The sequence below is a fragment of the Poecilia reticulata genome, chromosome 2 (genome assembly GCF_904066995.2).
Source record: "Poecilia reticulata chromosome 2, P_reticulata-male-v2, whole genome shotgun sequence".
NCBI lineage: Eukaryota > Metazoa > Chordata > Actinopteri > Cyprinodontiformes > Poeciliidae > Poecilia > Poecilia reticulata.
This window is the reverse complement of record NC_088831.1, coordinates 33,729,218-33,746,371: the sequence shown is the minus strand read 5'-3', so window position 1 is coordinate 33,746,371 and position 17,154 is coordinate 33,729,218. Positions and strand designations below refer to the sequence as shown.

At 38.1% G+C, this 17,154-nt stretch overlaps 1 protein-coding gene across 11 annotated transcripts in view; it reads right to left on the bottom strand.

Moving 5' to 3' along the window:
* The window catches only part of LOC103461644 (DIP2 acetate--CoA ligase A), an 86,941-nt gene that overhangs the window by 52,384 nt on the left and 17,403 nt on the right, over positions 1 to 17,154 (bottom strand). The gene's annotated exons all lie outside the window — the stretch shown is intronic.

Here is a 17,154-nt window from a genome sequence, read left to right as displayed (position 1 = left end):
AAGTGCGTACAGTCCAACGTTCATTATTAACATCATCATCTGAGCACAGATGATGCCTTAAATAAGGAGCTCTGGCAAAATAAGGCAAATTTAAGCTTTCTGGTCTAAATGCAATGCATGGTCGAAAAATCCATAACCTAAACATACCAAACCTACCATGAAACATGGTGGTGGCAGAATCAGGCTGTGAATTCCTTCTGCACATACAGGAAAGACATTTTAAGTTGCCTGGAAGGTGGATGAAGCTAAAGATAGAGAAATGCTGGAAGAAAACATGCTAGAGGCAGCAAAACACTAGACAGAGGCTGGATGTTCACATTTCAGCAACACAACAACCATAAAGATACTAAACCAGCAAAGCACTTTCCCACTTATCTGGATCTAAATGAAACTATCCGGAAGTTGAAAGTTTAATAGTTGTATTGTTTATTGCTTTCTCCTTCTCTTCCCTGTCTTCAATGGTTTTACCTTCCCTAAATAATTTCTTAGATCAGTCTCGGTTGCTGGAGCAACGACTACCAAAACTTCCCGGCCGGCAGCGGCATGGGAAGCAAACCTTCAGCTCTCCACAGAAGTTTTGTAATTAAATATGCTCCTTCGATGTAGTCTCACATGAATCCTTCACAAATATTGCATTGACGCCTATTTCTCGTCTATAATATTGCATGGTGGCTCTTTCTTCTTCCTCAGCACCAGAACCAGCTGAACCCTGCTCTACTTGCAGCTCTAAATCAATTAGAAAGGGGTAGAGATGGTGCTCTAAAGGCCAGCCTTAACCCTTTAAAAATTTAACAACACGGTGCATCACTGTTTCAGTCGATGTTTATGAGGCTGAGCTGGCAGGAGAACATCTGGTGGCCCTCGGAGGAGAGCAAGATATACTCTAGTGTAAATTTACAGTAAGTAAAAGTTTGGTTTTATATCAGCCAGGTGTTTGCAAACTGGATTTCCACTTTGAGTAAATTAAATAAGTTGGAAAGTGCGAGTGAAATATCTCACACACGCACAGTAGCACAGCACCGGCACACAGACATTCAAACTCAACCAAATGAGCAGAGAAACTCAGTCGCCTACCTACGCACACCGAGAGCCGAACGTTAATGAGAGCAGAGGCTGCGAGAAGACAGCCCAGCTGGAGCACATGTGCACCGCTCCTGTTCTAATGAGTCCATTAGTCAGAGGCAAAACGGCCACAACTGCTACCACACACAGCCTAGCTGCTGTAGTCATGTATAACACGGATGGACATTTAAACATATTTAAACATACTCGGACACAGTCCCACAGTAACATGGAACATGCGATGAACTGATATGTAACCCAGCTGGGAAACAGAGAGGGCAGCGTTCCTGTCAGACAGGTTTATAGTGTTACATGATAGCATCAGGCACACAAAGTGAAACATTGGTTGGGCTTTTAACCAATCTGTCCAACAGAGGGCGCTGGAGATGTGTGAAGCTTGAAGGCATAACATTTTCCAAACTGTTTAGATTTCTTATCTAACTATGTTTCTTTATCTCCTCCTTTTCTTTGTTTTTTTTTATCATGAAAGTTAGCTAGCTGCAACATTTTTTTTTCTTTTTCTTGTTGTTATGAGTTCATTATCTCCAATTCTGGCATCTCACCTAATTTCAAGTTTGCTCCGAGTTAAAAATAAAAAACATTTCTCAGTTACTGGAGACTAACTGTGAAACTCTGATGGATAATAACCCATTAAACCATTTTTCTCAGTCTATTAACAACATATTTCTACTATAGCCTGGGGCAGATTTAGTCTCATTAACGATGGTCTGAGATAGAGGGGAACATTATCCAAAGCTGTGCAGCTTGCAGACAGACACAGAAAGGCTGAGCTGCATCACAGTTTCCGAGTAAACCTGCTTTTGGAAATGCGTCCGTGAACACGTGAACACTTGGCCGGTGCTGATCGATCACAGAGATTTGGCTCGCGTGTGTCGTAATGAGTGTGCTTTTAATGACGCTGGGCTCTGTGTAATCTGCTCTACTCAGCAAAGGCCAACAGTGGGGAAAAAAAGCAATCACTTTAACCCAGCTGCAGAAGCAAAGAGCAGCTCTTACACTAAATAACAGGCTCTTGACCTGGAAAGCAGTAGTAGCTGTGATCTGTGTGTTTACAGCTGGGTTGCACTTAAATGTTATAATAGTCTATTATTTCAGAGATATAATGGGTTAATGCATCGGTAATCTGCAGAAGGCAGAGGACAGATCATTTTGTGCAGAGGTGAACAACCAGCTGAAATTACACCTACATCCTTTTGAGGATTTTATTCTATTTCAAGTACTTCAACTGAAAATGGTTTAAAAGTCTACAACAGATGGTATGAAAGAGTTTCTTTTCTCATATCCAGTCTTCAATTTTTATTTGTTTTTCCAGCTCATACCGTTATGAACCTATTCCATTTTCTCTTTACTATATAAGAAAATGCAAGGAAGAAAGAAAACCATTTAAATTATTTTTTTTGGCATTTCTGGATACACAGACATTTACAACCAGGAGTAATTTTTAAACAATAACATGTTTTGAAGTTCACATTTGAACTAGCTGTAACATTTTCATCCCTCCATTCTCTGTTACAGCCTGTTGTCCTGGCAGGGTTGGGGTCAGAGGGCACAGGTCACCAGTCCATCACAGGGCAAAATAGAGACACACATGACAAACAACCATAGGGCAATATAAAGAGACCAATTACTCCATCAGTCTTGTTTTTGGACAGTGGGAGGATGACGGAGTACCCGGAGAAAACTCACGTACACATGGTGAATTTCAGCATTCCAACAGGACTGCAAACATTCCCTATGTTTAGAAACATATGGATAGAAAACATATCCACTATGTTTTCTAAACATAGTGGATAGGGATAGGATAAAAGGAAAGGAAATAGGATAAATCGAGGTAACTTTGCTATTCTACATTGAGCGGTCTTGTCATCCTCCAAATATTTTACTTGCCTCCTTGCAGCCCAAACGAAGCACAACCTTGTTTTAAAATACAGTTTCTTTTATTTCTTGTGCTTTCTCTGACATAATTTCAAGGCCTTCAACATATTTTTAACCAGAGTGTCAATAAATCTAGAGGGAGCAGAATGACAGTATTCCTTCATATATTTAATAATTGATTTTTATAGATTTAAACCTGTGTCTATATGCATATACTGTTCAGGAGTTTTTCAGTCTTTTTCCCTTTTTTGATTAAAACAAAAATGCTGTCCACCAGGAGAAATTGCTGATAGCAGAGTGAGTTAAGCAGTTTTCAAGAAATGAGCCATGAGAAATGAGTGCTGAGAATGCAGATGTGAAGCAGTAAAAACATGAGGAGGGGTGGGTGAGAGGAAGGTGAAGATGTAAGATGGGTTTTGTGAGAGGAAGCAGAGGAGAGTTGTGCTAAGTGAATGACGGCTCTCTTCACTTCACAGTATCTATGTGAAGGCAATGCTGGCCTGTGACTGACCCCCAAAGACATGTGTAATGTTCATGCAGTTGCATAGCTCCCTCCACGCAGTTTTCCTCCCACCACAAGACCAAAAGGTCAACACTAACTGAGTGTGGAAAAAAGCGCTCCACCTCGGTGGATGTGTAAGAGGGTTTCCTCAATATGACTGTCCCAGTGCTGTCATCAGTGAATCGACGCACACCAGACAAACAGACAAAATTATGTGTAGTTAGGAGTAACCGTATGCAATTACTGAACCAGTTTGCAGTCTATTTTAGGTCATGCTTAAAGAGGGAATCTGCTTTAAAAAAAAAAAAAAAAAGAAATACACGTTTGTCAAAGCCGCCCATTTGGGCTTCTGAACGGTTCCACTTGTTTAAACTTGAAAAAAATGTGACAAAGACGAGAGAGTAGCAGAACAGGAAATATGATAACAGTGCCCAGTCATAGTAAACACCCATGGTTTAGTCTTTCAAATGAGGGATTAAAATAGATGTCTCTCAGAGCTTTTGTGTAAATCTTGTGGTCCGACAACGGTCTTTATGGTGTTTCCTTAAAAAGAAGACCTGTCTAAAAATAAATAAGAAGATGGAAAGTTAGAAACAGAAAGGAAGGATTAGATTCTTTTCCTTACAGTAAAACACTTCATTGTTTGTACAGCACCACCTTTAGCTTGTACATTCCTTTGGAAGATTTAATTCCTAATATGGATCTTTACTTTTCTCAACTTGTTCTTTATCAGATACAGGGCAGTGTTTGTTCTAACTGGATGTGGAAACCCTGGTAGAAAACACTTTAGAGGCTGTCAAAGGCTTGAGATGGGGACCAAAGTCTATCTTCAGAAGGTAATCCAAACATCAAGCCAGAGATTCAATAAAATAATTTAGATCAAAGCAAATTTAAATGTTGGAATGGACCAAAGTCCAAACGTAAAAGGGTTTAATGTGCAGTGCTGGTTTTTAGCAACACATGACATTTTGGATGAAGACAAGATTTCAGTTTTAGCCTGATCTGCCAAGAGCATGTTTCCCCTTCACCGTTTGTGGCAAACTGAAAATAGAACACCTCATTTTGCACTTTCTTCTTTACTAAACATCTCAAGTCATTGTTGGTTTAGTTACAACAATGACTTTCTTCTCGACATTCTTCCATTTTATGTAGTTAAAGATGAACAACTCTGCAGCATCCTCCAGAGTACTAGAAATTGTTTTTACACAAAGGTATCAGAGTAAAAGGGGATAAATACAATTGAATACCACACTTTCAAATTTTATCTCTGTATAATGCTTCAAAAATCATCCATCATTCTCCTTTTATCCAACAATCATATGTTACAACGCGTTTCTACATCACATACAATCCTGATGAAGTTTATGGAAGTTTGTGACTGTAGCATTATAAAGCATGAAAAAGTTCTTCCTACTTTTGAAAGACAATAAGCAAAACATGGCTCCTATCTGAATCTCAACTCGTTCAGGCACTTTATCAGAAAAAGTGCAGCATGTGTTTACTCTGCTCAGTCACTCCCCTGAGGGCACCTGGCTTTGGCATGAAGCCCACCAGCCCGCCCGGGTAAACGGCTGCAACAAGAGGGGCAGACATGTCTTTGATGTCTCTGGACTGGTGGGAGGCATGTGAAGAAAGACGTTGGTAGGGAAGGAGCAAGGGAAAGTAAAGGTGATGAGGAACAGAGAAAGACAAAGAGAAGAAGGGTTGTGAGGAGAGGAGGGTTTATTGATTAAACAACAGAAAGAGGAGTAAATAGAAATAAAGGAAGGGAGGGATTTAGAAGGTAGAGAGGGAGGAAGGAGGGGGTATCCACTTTGAAGTTATGAGCTGAGCACAGATCTGTCTCCCTTGAGTAACAGCAGGGAAGGGTTGGAGCCTGAAATCATAAGGAGTGGATCGTTAAAGGCAAAAAAAAAAAAAAAAAAGAGAGATGATGGATCAAGACGTTGGACGAGAGTTATAGTGGACCTCTGCACTCTCATTTCTCATTTGTCTTTGCACAAAAAAATTTACAGAACTGAAAAAAAAAAAAAAAAACTGGACCAAAGTCAAAGCTAAGCCTACTTTGATGTGTTATCTGTCATTCAGCTTCTTGACCATCTGCATTACTGCCGCTCTCGTTTTTGTTGTTTTATTTCCTGAAAGCGGGTCTCTCTGGCGCATTCAGCCAGACTAGACATGGTGATTTAAAGGCTTCCAGCATCTGCGCTGTTGGTTCCCTTCTGTCCAACATTGTCCATCGCAAGCAAAGGTCAACATGGTGGCAGAAGTGCTCTTATGTTTTCTGACATGCAGAAACACATGCCCCTTTTCTCCTAATTAAAAAATAAAATAAAAAAACTAAACTAAAAACTGAGTGTCTTGCAAAATTATTCACACCAGTTGACTATAACATTTTGCAACGTATGCATATTTTTTTTACTTTTTAGATTTAATATGGGTGGTATGTGCTGGCATTCTTTCTTATTTATTTTTAGACAGGTCTGTTGAACTTCTATCAGTGTTGAACACATATATACCAAAAATGTTGCCCTTTTTTCATTACCAAAAATCTCAAACTCAGTCAGATTGAATGCAGATCACCAAGTTTGAGGTCTTGCCAAGGATTCTCAACTTGATTTAGTCCTGGACTTTGACTAGGCTACATAACTTGTGGAAAACAGCACTTCTTCCACCTGAGCTGCGGATCTCTGCAGCCCATCAAGAGTTAATATGGGTCTGTTTAAGATATTTCTAAAGACAAATACTTGTACAATGACAATAATACCCATTCTTTTGAAATGCAATAACCTGATTCCTGTTTTGATACATGAGAATAGACATGTTATCTGAGAAGATGCCTTGTAAAAATAACTTATGCCTAGAACTATTCAATGGATTTTATTTAGAGACATCAATGTAAAGGGGTGGTTAATATGAATGCATGAAACAGGTTTTTTGGGAAAAGGAATTTGAAAACCACTAATTATTTATTTTTTCTCCATTAAAAACTACATTGTTTTGGTCAATCACATTAAATCCCAGTTATCTATATCTGTTTGGTTGAAGGGGTATGAATACTTTCCCAAAGTACGTTTTATGTTTAAACGGCAGAGAAAGTCTTAGAAACACGGAAACCAGACACTGGATAAAGTTAACGTTTAAATTTGCAAATGTGGACAATATGGGATGTGCTTCATTGTGTTATGGGATGTCATGAAAAACAAATAAGCACAAGTGTGAGAAGCCCTGACTGATAGCGTGATGGAAAATGACATGAGAGGAGGGAAGACACCGCAGTTAATGGGACGGAGAGAGCACTTTATCTTCTCTTCACACTCCCCGGCCTCCTTCACAGCTGCCAGGCACTTCCTGCTCCATTGTGAAAGGCTCTGGCTGTATGCGTACAGGAAGTGGGTTCTTTTGTTTCCTCTCTCCTTCCTGCTGGTGTCGATCGCAGTGAAGGGAGGAAAGCATGTGGATCTGGGAGGGAAGGACAACACACGTGTTTGCAAGTAACCAGGAAGGAGGTGTCGGTGGAAACCCTTTTAACACGGGCGCAGAAACAGAGAGGGATTGTTCTTTAAATAATGCCATTAACAAAAAAATGGGGGCTGGGGGACAGACTTGATAAATGCAGACAGAAGGGATACAGACATTTAGTGCAGGCATGCACAAAGAGAGAATACCAGGCATTTACTCTCCTCTGATTCGGCACCTGATCCCTGACAATTATCTGATCAGTTTATTGACTCTTTGGGGAACAGACTCAATCATGAGTGGCGGGTTTTCAACAGCGGCTTATGTCATGTCAGTCAACCCCTATTAATGTTATTTATCGATTCACATCCAAACAATCACTGCTGGAAATGTGAAGATCTTTATAGCATTTCATCCCTCCTCTATGACAAAATGATAAAAAAAACAAAACAATCATTGCTTCAAAGTTTCTGCCTTTCACTCACTGTGAAGTAGAACATCTTTTTAGCTCGGTTAGAGGTTAAGATCTCATTTGACAGACCAAGACTGCTTTCTGTCATTTGTAAATCTGAGCAAATAAAAATCAATTGTAGGGCTCCCAAGGGTTCATTCTCGGCACACTTTTATTAAATATCTCTACGATATCTTTAGTTCAGATTGCAGAGTACTACACTACAACATTTCTCACCATATGTATACTGATGACACACAACTTTATATTTCTGTCAACAAATGACCACAGGCCACTGCAGTCACCAGTGACTCAACTCTGGAAGAAACTCTGAAGACCTGAGATGTACCCAAACAGCTGGCTCCTTTAAATCAGAACTGAAAACGTTTTCGTTTACAACAGCTTTAGAATTTCCTTCTAAAAAAAACTGCTTTCCTGATTACTGATTGTAGATTAAATTCAAAACTTCCCATTTAAATTTGCACTTTAACATTTATTTCTTTGTAAGCAGTGGTTAGGGATCTTTGCTATTCAATTTTCTCTGGTATATGAATAAACTTGCCTTGATATACCAATAATTAACTTTCACAATACATCAATTGTTAACATCTGCAACAGATTAAGATTTGCATCCACGAGTAACGCACAAACATTTTCTAAAGCAGCCTCTATAATCAAAATGCAATAAAAGGCGGTGAAAATTTCCCCACTTCAATAAGAGAAGAAACTGGTTCTACTGGTCGTACGGGGTCAATGAAAGAAGCAGCACAGAGGCGGAGAGGATAGAGGAGAAGGAAGCACACACAGAGAGACGGAGAGCGAGAACCAGCAGCTGCTGGGAAGATTGATTTAAGGAGAGCAGAGTAACGACAGCCGGGCATCATCCAATCAGACCCTTGTTTCACATGACTGCCAGAGCAGGGAGCGAGTGTGTTTCAGTCTGAATTGTAAGTTCTCTGAGGACAGAAACAAAACAAAAAAAAGAGATGAGGGACGTAAGAGGCAGTGAGAGGAAACCGTCAGTGTGATGTTTTTCTGTCAGATGTCGGTGTGAGTTCGAGAATCTGTCACATCAAAGAGTAGCAGTGAGGGACACACACAAAAGAATTTCAGTTGATTCTTCCGGATTAAACCTTTAAAACTGAAGTTATTCGGATGTTTGGAAACCATTTAAAAGTAGAAATTAGATCTTACAATGCTTTCCTAAAGTTTTCAAATCCCTTTAAAACATTTTTCCACATTTTGTTGTGTTACAACCAAAAACCTCCAAGTATTTAACTGGAGTTTTATGTGACAGATCAAGGTCACCGGTGGCGCGACCGTTTCTCTTTTATCCACCGTTTTTAATCCATGCCATTGTATAACCTGTTGCAAAGGCAATGTTTGGAAGTCATGCAACACTTTCCTTCTACTTTGCAAAATACACGGTAAAATGTGTTGGGCTATTATAATATGAAAAAAATCAGAAAAATTAATGCAAGATTAGTTTTGTAATGTGACAAAAACTAACAATGTTTGAGGCGTATAAATACTCTTCCAAGGCATCACACTGGCTGATGTTGATTAGTCATTTTTCTTGAGATCTGGAATTTGAGGGGCGGCAAATTCAATATTGGTCAACTTCAATTAGAAACTTAAAACAGGAAAAAAATAATCTTGAAGTATTTTTTCTGCCGATAACCAGTCTGAGCCAAATCAGAGTAAGGCTAAAACAATCTGGTTTCAATGAATAATTTTTTATTATTATTACATAATAGTTCCAGCTAGACTGTAAAAATATGTCAATTATATTTGAGAACTAGCAGATTTTAAATGATTTCCAGGGATATAATAATAAAAATGTTCCCCATCATTGTCTCTGCTCACATTTAACATGCTGCACATGTGCAGTGTTTGATAGGTTGACTTTTACCAATAAACATGTCCAAGAAATCCAATGAAAGCAAATCACCAATAATCCATAACGTACAGCAAGTATATAATGATGCTACTAGTTAGGCACAATTAAAATCACCATACACTACTTTGTACTTTTAACAAAACTCAACAAAATGCTTTCTCTAGATTATGTAAGTTATCTTTAAGTTTAGCCATTCAGGTGAAATACTAAAAACTTCCAAATTAGTTTTCAAACACTACAATACAGCAAGTAAACACATCAGAAATGTGACAACCAATCAAAAATGAACTCTTGGTTACCAACAACACTGAACCATTTCTGTTTTTAATGTCTTACTATTCAGTTATTACTTTCCTCAAAATTGGAAAGACAAGAGTACATGCTACTCAAATAATCCAAATGTGCGTTGATCTTGCTGAGTCAGGCTGTTGCTAAGATAAACAAGTTACTTGGTTAAACTTGCCCGTATCTCTACCTGTACAATAATTACAAAATGTGGATAAAGACTCCTGTTTATCTTCCCATCTGGTATAATAAAGACATTGTTAAGAGAAGTAATAAAATATGCCACAAGTTTGCTGCTACAGAACTTTAGCAAAAAGTGCAATCTAGCTGATCAAGTTTCTATAACAAAAAGTTTCCTAGGCTTTTAACACTTTATGAGGTGCACCAGTAATTTTGAAGGAAGCTGAACATTTGCAAACCAATTCACTCATAGTTATTTACTCCTTATTATTATACTTCAATGTTGTTTCTTTAGCGACTAAAATGTCACAACTTGTTAACTTCAGATATGAAAGACAAACTCAGAATTACGGGCAGCAAAACTAAACTAAATTTATTTATTCAAGAAGATAACTGGGCATCATAAGAACCATTTTTTATGAGTAAGGACTTAATCACGAGGGAATATGTTATCTGCTAAATTTGGACACGCATGTAGACTGTGTTATGATGATAATGAAATACAGCACTAATCTGAAGAAAGATTTCCTTGGAGTATGTACATGTGTGTTTATGTCAGTATTTGTGTCCTGATCATCCTACAAGCTGAAGCAGACGAGTTTAAGGATGAGGAGCTCCAGGTTAGACAGCTGGGCTCTTCACCTTCTGGCTATCTGACCTGTTCATGGAAGCTTAATGGAGAGTGATAATACAGCCAACTAATCTGAGGAGCTGACGGGAGGTCAAGTGACCCTGATTGACTCGGGGTCAACGTGAGAAGAAAAACAGGGAGTATGAATGGGTGTGTGTGATGTGGGAAACACCATAAAGGCGAGAGGAACAGAAGCTCTCTGTAAACGATATCCCAGCAGAAGAGAAAAATGAGCTGTAACTTAGTAAGAGCAGATCAGCAACAAAGTTCTGATAAAGCATGCCACTGAATATAGAAGACAACAATCTTAGAAGGAATTAAACACATAGCGGTAGAAGTTGTAGAGTATCAGATACTTTGCGGAGGATATGTGAGTTTTTGCCCACAGGCACAATCGACTCTGACAGAACTGACATGGGAAACCGACTATGCTTAACATCTTCACTCTGTGAGCTTAGTTTAACTCTCCGTCCCCTCTCTGTCCTCATCTCATTCACTCTTTACACCCCTTTTTCTCTATGTGTCTCCATTCTGAAATCAAGTAGATTTTGGTGTTCAGATTTATTATTTTAAAAGTTAGTCTGATCATGTAGACCAATTTGCTTGTTTTGCTCATTTTAAAAAAGTGCTGAATCTATTTTTCTCTTTTCTACTTATTAACTATTACTGCTTTTCCATTTAAATTAACCACATTGATAAAGCAATGTGCCTCTTTTAACACTAAAAATAGATTACATTTTACAGATGTGAATTCTTGAGTATCTGACAAATAATTAAATGTTTTTTTTTTCCATATTGTGACATAAGATCAAGTTCAGTTATGACAAGAGGGCAAACGCAATGTTCTTAAACTAAAAGTGAACTAAAAACGGCTGCTTTGTAAAAAAATTTCCAGGCAGTTCAGACAGACTGGAAGGAGAGGTCATTTGTTTAAAGTGGATTTGTGTGTAGCGGTCAACGTGTTCTCATTTTGGAGCTGTGTGGAGGATTCCTGACATATGAGAAAAGCTAACTGCTGCACAGAACAGCCACAAAAATAGCAAAGCCTTTTGCCATCTAAAACAACTCAAACCATAAACTTTTATAGCCGTTTGAGGGAAGCCCATGTTGTGGATTTTTCCATGTCATCACTTTTTGCAACTTTACCATTAGACTTTACCATTAGATGAACTGGTAAATCTGCAGGACTGAATTACAACACAGATGTTTTTTTGTTTTTTTTTTGGGAGGTTGAGTTAAAGGACAATTAGATGCAAAAGTGATAATGTGGAAAAATTTTAACTTATGAGCTAAAAAGTGTTTTTAGTTATTTTACGACTGAACTGAACTTCTGGTTGTGGTGCTCAGCCAGAAATGGGTCAGTGTTTAATATCAAGCTACACCATTTTTATAAACCTCTAAAATGTTCCAGTTCCTACAGTTTAAAGTCCTTCTGATGAGATCATAGTGCTGAGATGACCAAAGTTTTCTCTTGAAGTATTGAGTACCATCCAAATAAATACTTAACCAACTTGCCGTCATAGCAAAAATGGATCATATTCTGCACAGCAAGTCAATAAAAACTATTACATTTCTATTATTAATTGACAACAGAATAATCTATATGACGGGTTATTTTTGTAAGTGTAGGAATAACTGTTGAAATCACAATAATGCTACTCCATTTGGTCGCTTACAATCATTCTTAATGGCATTGGACTGAGAAGTAGTTCATATGACATGCCAGTGTTTACTAAATGCTGCTGCCGCTAGTCTGGAGGAACTATGTGGGAAACCATGGTCCAAACAGAAACTTTGTGTAAATAGGCAGCATTTAGGCACCTCTGAATGGATTCCTCAAACATACATGACAGAATCAAAGCACCAATCCAGGTACGTTTTTGCTGACGGAATAAAATTAAAACAACATAATGCTCAAACAAGTTGATTTTACACAATACCTCCCCTTTAACTCCTACCTACCGCATGGAAAGACATTGATGAACAATTTAAACTTTAAACTTGTCTAAAACCTGAAACCCAAACACCTATTCCACAAATTCCATTGTAACTTTGATCTTTCTAAATTTACCCAACATATTTTTCCACCATTGACTCCAGATTGTAGATTCCCATAGGCGCAGGATTACCAGCTGAGTCCTGGAGCTGAAATCTATAGCCTGTGTGAACTGACAGTGCAGGGTGTGGGAGTTAATCAGCCGTTGTTACAATGAGGAAATCCTCCGATTTCCCAGCTGCCACCTGTTAGTCCACCTGACACCTGCACCGCTGGCCATGTCTCTGTTTTCTGGCCAAGCAAACATGATGTGGAGCACACCGGCACAAATGTCTTCCCCCATGGCAGCCTGTTTGAATTTTAACTACATGGTGGGAAAGGAAAGCAAACTGTTTAATACACATGTACACAGACTTTGAGGAACGAAGCTGTTTGCACATGCTGTTTACGATGCAACGCCTCTGTATTACAGAGATTTAAAGTAAGATTACTGAACACTTTAAAAAAAAAACATCAACCCTCAATGCTTAGGACCGCACACACTGCAGCAGCTTTTATGAGAGTCTAATAGATTTTAGAAGGAGAAAGCGCAAAATTTCAACAAAGAGAAAAATCCCTATTCATCCCCTATACATCTGGATAAATCTTCACACTAATGAATGGCTTCATTAAAGGCAAAGACCCATTTTTTAACCTTCTGTAACCCCTAAATACACACATTGAAGAAGTCATGATCCTTTGTTCCAGGTTTTCAAAACACTTCCTGCACTGTTCCTGATGTAGAACAATGACTCACAATCAAGTTCCTTTATTTACACATTACATGAGCACTGTGTGCCATTTTTACCTTACAATCATTCGCTGACTCAGGATATCAATGTGGATCTGTGAACCGACTGTGAACCGACTTGAAAAAGCCTCGAGCTTTTTCAAGTCCACATCGAGTCTTTAAATCTGCATTTATTTAGAAAATAAAGTTACTAGAATTGTATAATTTTAGTCCCATTTGTTGCTAAGCACTGCAGGGCCTTGCATAAGCATTTAAACTCATCAAACTGTTACATCTTGTCACATTATAACCAAAATCTACAAAGTATTATATTGCTATTTTGTGTTGCTCGACCAACACAAAGTGGTGCAATCTTGTGAGGTAGACATAAAAAAAAAAAAAACAGGTTTTTTACTTATTTCTGAAGAGTGTCATGCATATATATTCATACCCCTTTACTTTGATACCCATTAAAGCCGGGTTAGGGTATAAAACAATATTCCAGGCTTTGGACATCTAATGAAGGACTGTTCAGTGCATCATCCAAAATCAGATATAAGGGATAAATGCAAACGTACCAAGACATGGCCGTCCACCTAAAGTCGGTCACAGGACAAGCGGTGGGGTAAACATTAGAAAGGTTGCTAATCCATCACAGGAAAAAAATCACATCCTCATTTGTAAAAATCATTTAAAAGCATGCATCAATTTCCTCTCACTTCACTTTTAGATACTTTGTGTTAATGTGTTACTTAAAATGCACATAAAATAAAATGTTAAAAGTCTGAGGATGCAACATTACAAAGGAAGTTTATGAATACTTTGCAAGACATTTTGTACTGTTGTAAAAGCCAAACATGACAATAAAACTGGACGCAAACAGTCTATGGCGCAGAGTGTTTGCATCCAGTAACCCAGTTTAATTGTCAAATTAATATGCAGCTGTTGGCATTGACTCAATGCCAACAGCTGCATGATCATTTGAATTAAAGAAAACATGGCTGTACTCAATATCTGTTCAGTGAACACAAATCCACTGGATAAATAGACATATAACAGATAATCCTTATTCCTAAAGCACCTAGATTCCCATGATATGCAGATATAACCTAAATCATGTGCAGCTCTCTGTGCTCTGATTCCAATCATAAACCTGCATTGTTGGCAGTAAGCTGGTATTATCTCTTGTCTAGCACAATGTCCAGGTCTAATGAGAGAGATGGTTAGAACAAAGCCCTTGTGATGTAGGGATTATAATGTAAACATGTGCTCCAAGGACAGGGTCAACACAATATTCGAACAATATTCAACTCTACCGTGGGGCTAGCTAATTTAATAAACCTGCAATAAAGTTCCTACAAGGGGTTGCATGAAAAGTGCATTTCTGTACTATTGTGTCTAAAGAAATGTCAAACTACACACAAACAGCGACAATATTCAATGAACTCATGACTTTCTCCTGCTAATGCTTTCATTTGTAGTAGTTTGGTAATGTTAATGTTAGTATGTTGTTTTCCCATTTTGATAGGACTTGTTGAGACCTTCACTTGTAACATTTAAATCTAACACAGCCAAAGCTGACAAAAAAAATCTCCTGTTTCCAAAAAACTCTATTTTGAAAGGCATAAAGTTCAATGTGTAGCATGTCATCTGCTCTTTATGCAGCTCTACTGGAACAGGGAAAGACAGGAAGCTTAAGCAGTCAATACAGTCTTCCTCATACTGAAATCGTCATTGCAAAAGATGAAAGAGTGTAATTAGGTACATAAAACCATAATTACAGTCTAAAATATATGTGATACATCAATGTTAGAATATGCCACGACTTTAAAAAAATTGGTACCATAAAGTATAGCTGCCTGGCTTTTCGGAGGAGTGGGTGAAATAAAATCACAAGCAACATGAATGGGAAGTTAGCTTTCTTTGCATACTTTGATAGTATTTTTTTTTTTTTAAGCCTGGATCATATATCACTGTTATTGATTTTGCAGACTGCAATAAGATAATGTCTCAACTATATTTTTTGTGATGAGAATAAAAGAAACAATAAAAAAAGAGACAATTGAAAGCCTGTAAGTTCTCGAGTAAAACACAAATATAGAATTAACAGAATCATTAGATCTCAAATTGTATTGGTTTCAAAGTTTATTTTGCCAAACTAAGAGCCATATTTATAACTGAAGGACATATTGTGTTGCTTGAGCAGCCTTTAAAAGCTGCATTTTCTTCTGGATGAAAAACAGACAAAATCTTGAAGGTCTGATAAAAAAAAAGACCTTAAAGACCTTCAAAAAAAAAAGAAGCTTTTTTGTTCCACCTTGTTTCATTGTTGAGTAACACATTATTCACTGTGACCATGTATGGTGAAATTGGCTCTTCAAAATGAAAAAAAGAACACTACATCATTGGATAGTTTTGCAAGCCGGTCATCTGGTTGCTGTATCGCAAACACTGAAAGGCAAGATGCGAGGCAAAATCAGAGATATGTTGGATGACATCAGCGAAAAGGCAGTTTGGAGATCTGCCACATTCAACTTTACACAAAAGATGAGGAATGCTGGAGTTCTCCACAGGTTTCTCTTGCATTCCGTCTTTCCTTACACTTGTTGTCCAGCTTGTGTTTCCCTTTCCAATGGCTTTAGTGTTTACCTTTCACATCTTTCTCAGGTGAAAGCTACTGTTGAGTATGTCCTGAGGTGACATGTCATAGGTCCCAGCCATTTCAGTCTCCTCAAGTTAGAGGACGGAAAACAGAAACTGTCTTTTGTTTGGGTTATATGACTCCTAGCTGGACAAGATAGAATGGAGAAGTTTAAGAGGCTATGACACAATCCCAATCATTGGTCGATCAATTACACTGCCTTGCCAATACTTCAAGGTTCAAACCTCTTCAGTTTTCTTCCAAATATTGTCACATTAAAACCAAAACTTTAATTTGAAAAATTAGAGGGTGGGAGAAAAATGAATGTTTTTACAAATAAAATTCTGATTCTTGAAGAAAAGAGGCCCATTGGAACTCTGGTAGAGCTGCTGAAACATATGGCTCCGAGGGACAAATATTTCAACAGCACAAGTGTCAGCAATGCACTCCAAAAACGTGGCATTTATTAAAGAGTGCCAAGAAAAAAGAGGCCATTTTGAGAGGAAGCATTGTGAAGTATCGATTGAATTAACCACAAGTTATGTGGAGAATACAGCTGGCATGAGGAAGAAAGGGCTCTGAAGTTACTGACCTACTTGGAACTGCATATCTACATAACCCTTAAAATCACCATCTCCACTGTGGAACATGGTGGTGGTAGCATAATGCTGTGGAGAAGCTGTTCAAAGTTGATTGGATGAAATGGGTAGATGTTTATTTTCCAGCAGAATCACGATCCTAAACATTCAGTCAGCTCTGCAATAGATCCAATCTGAGTGAGCTCGAGATACTTTTCATATGACAATCAGGTAAAATCTCAACCATTAAGGTTATGGAATGACAAAATGTCAAAAATATTTCAGGGGCATGAATAGTTTTTCCAAGTAGAAAACACAGCAATAAAGTTCTCTAGGCAAAATGCCAATGAACCAGTTGTTCCAATATAGCCTTCCTCCAGAATTTGATGTTAATTTCAGACCTTCTGTTCATTTCGGGCAAACAACCTAGCAGGAAATGAAGTCTGGGTGCCAGCCAGAGGTGTGAAATCACTGACCTTTGGTAAATGTCAGCTCATCAGTTGCAATGAAGGCCTTTATCTTACAAGCCATGGCAAAATGTGCACAGTGCAACTTCCAGCTTAGAGATACAGTTGTGTAGGAAAAGGAAAAGACTGCCCCCTCTGACTGAGGTTAAATGGCCTAGAGGGGTGTTTTTTTTCTGATACAAGTGACTTCTTGACTTAGCATGGAGACTAGCAAACAACCTGACTGACACAACAGGTTAAAAGTAACAAATAATAATATATACTGTAAGCTTTTCAACTTCTCTACACCTTTCAATATAACTAATTTAAATCTGGGAGCATAAAAAAAAAAAAAACT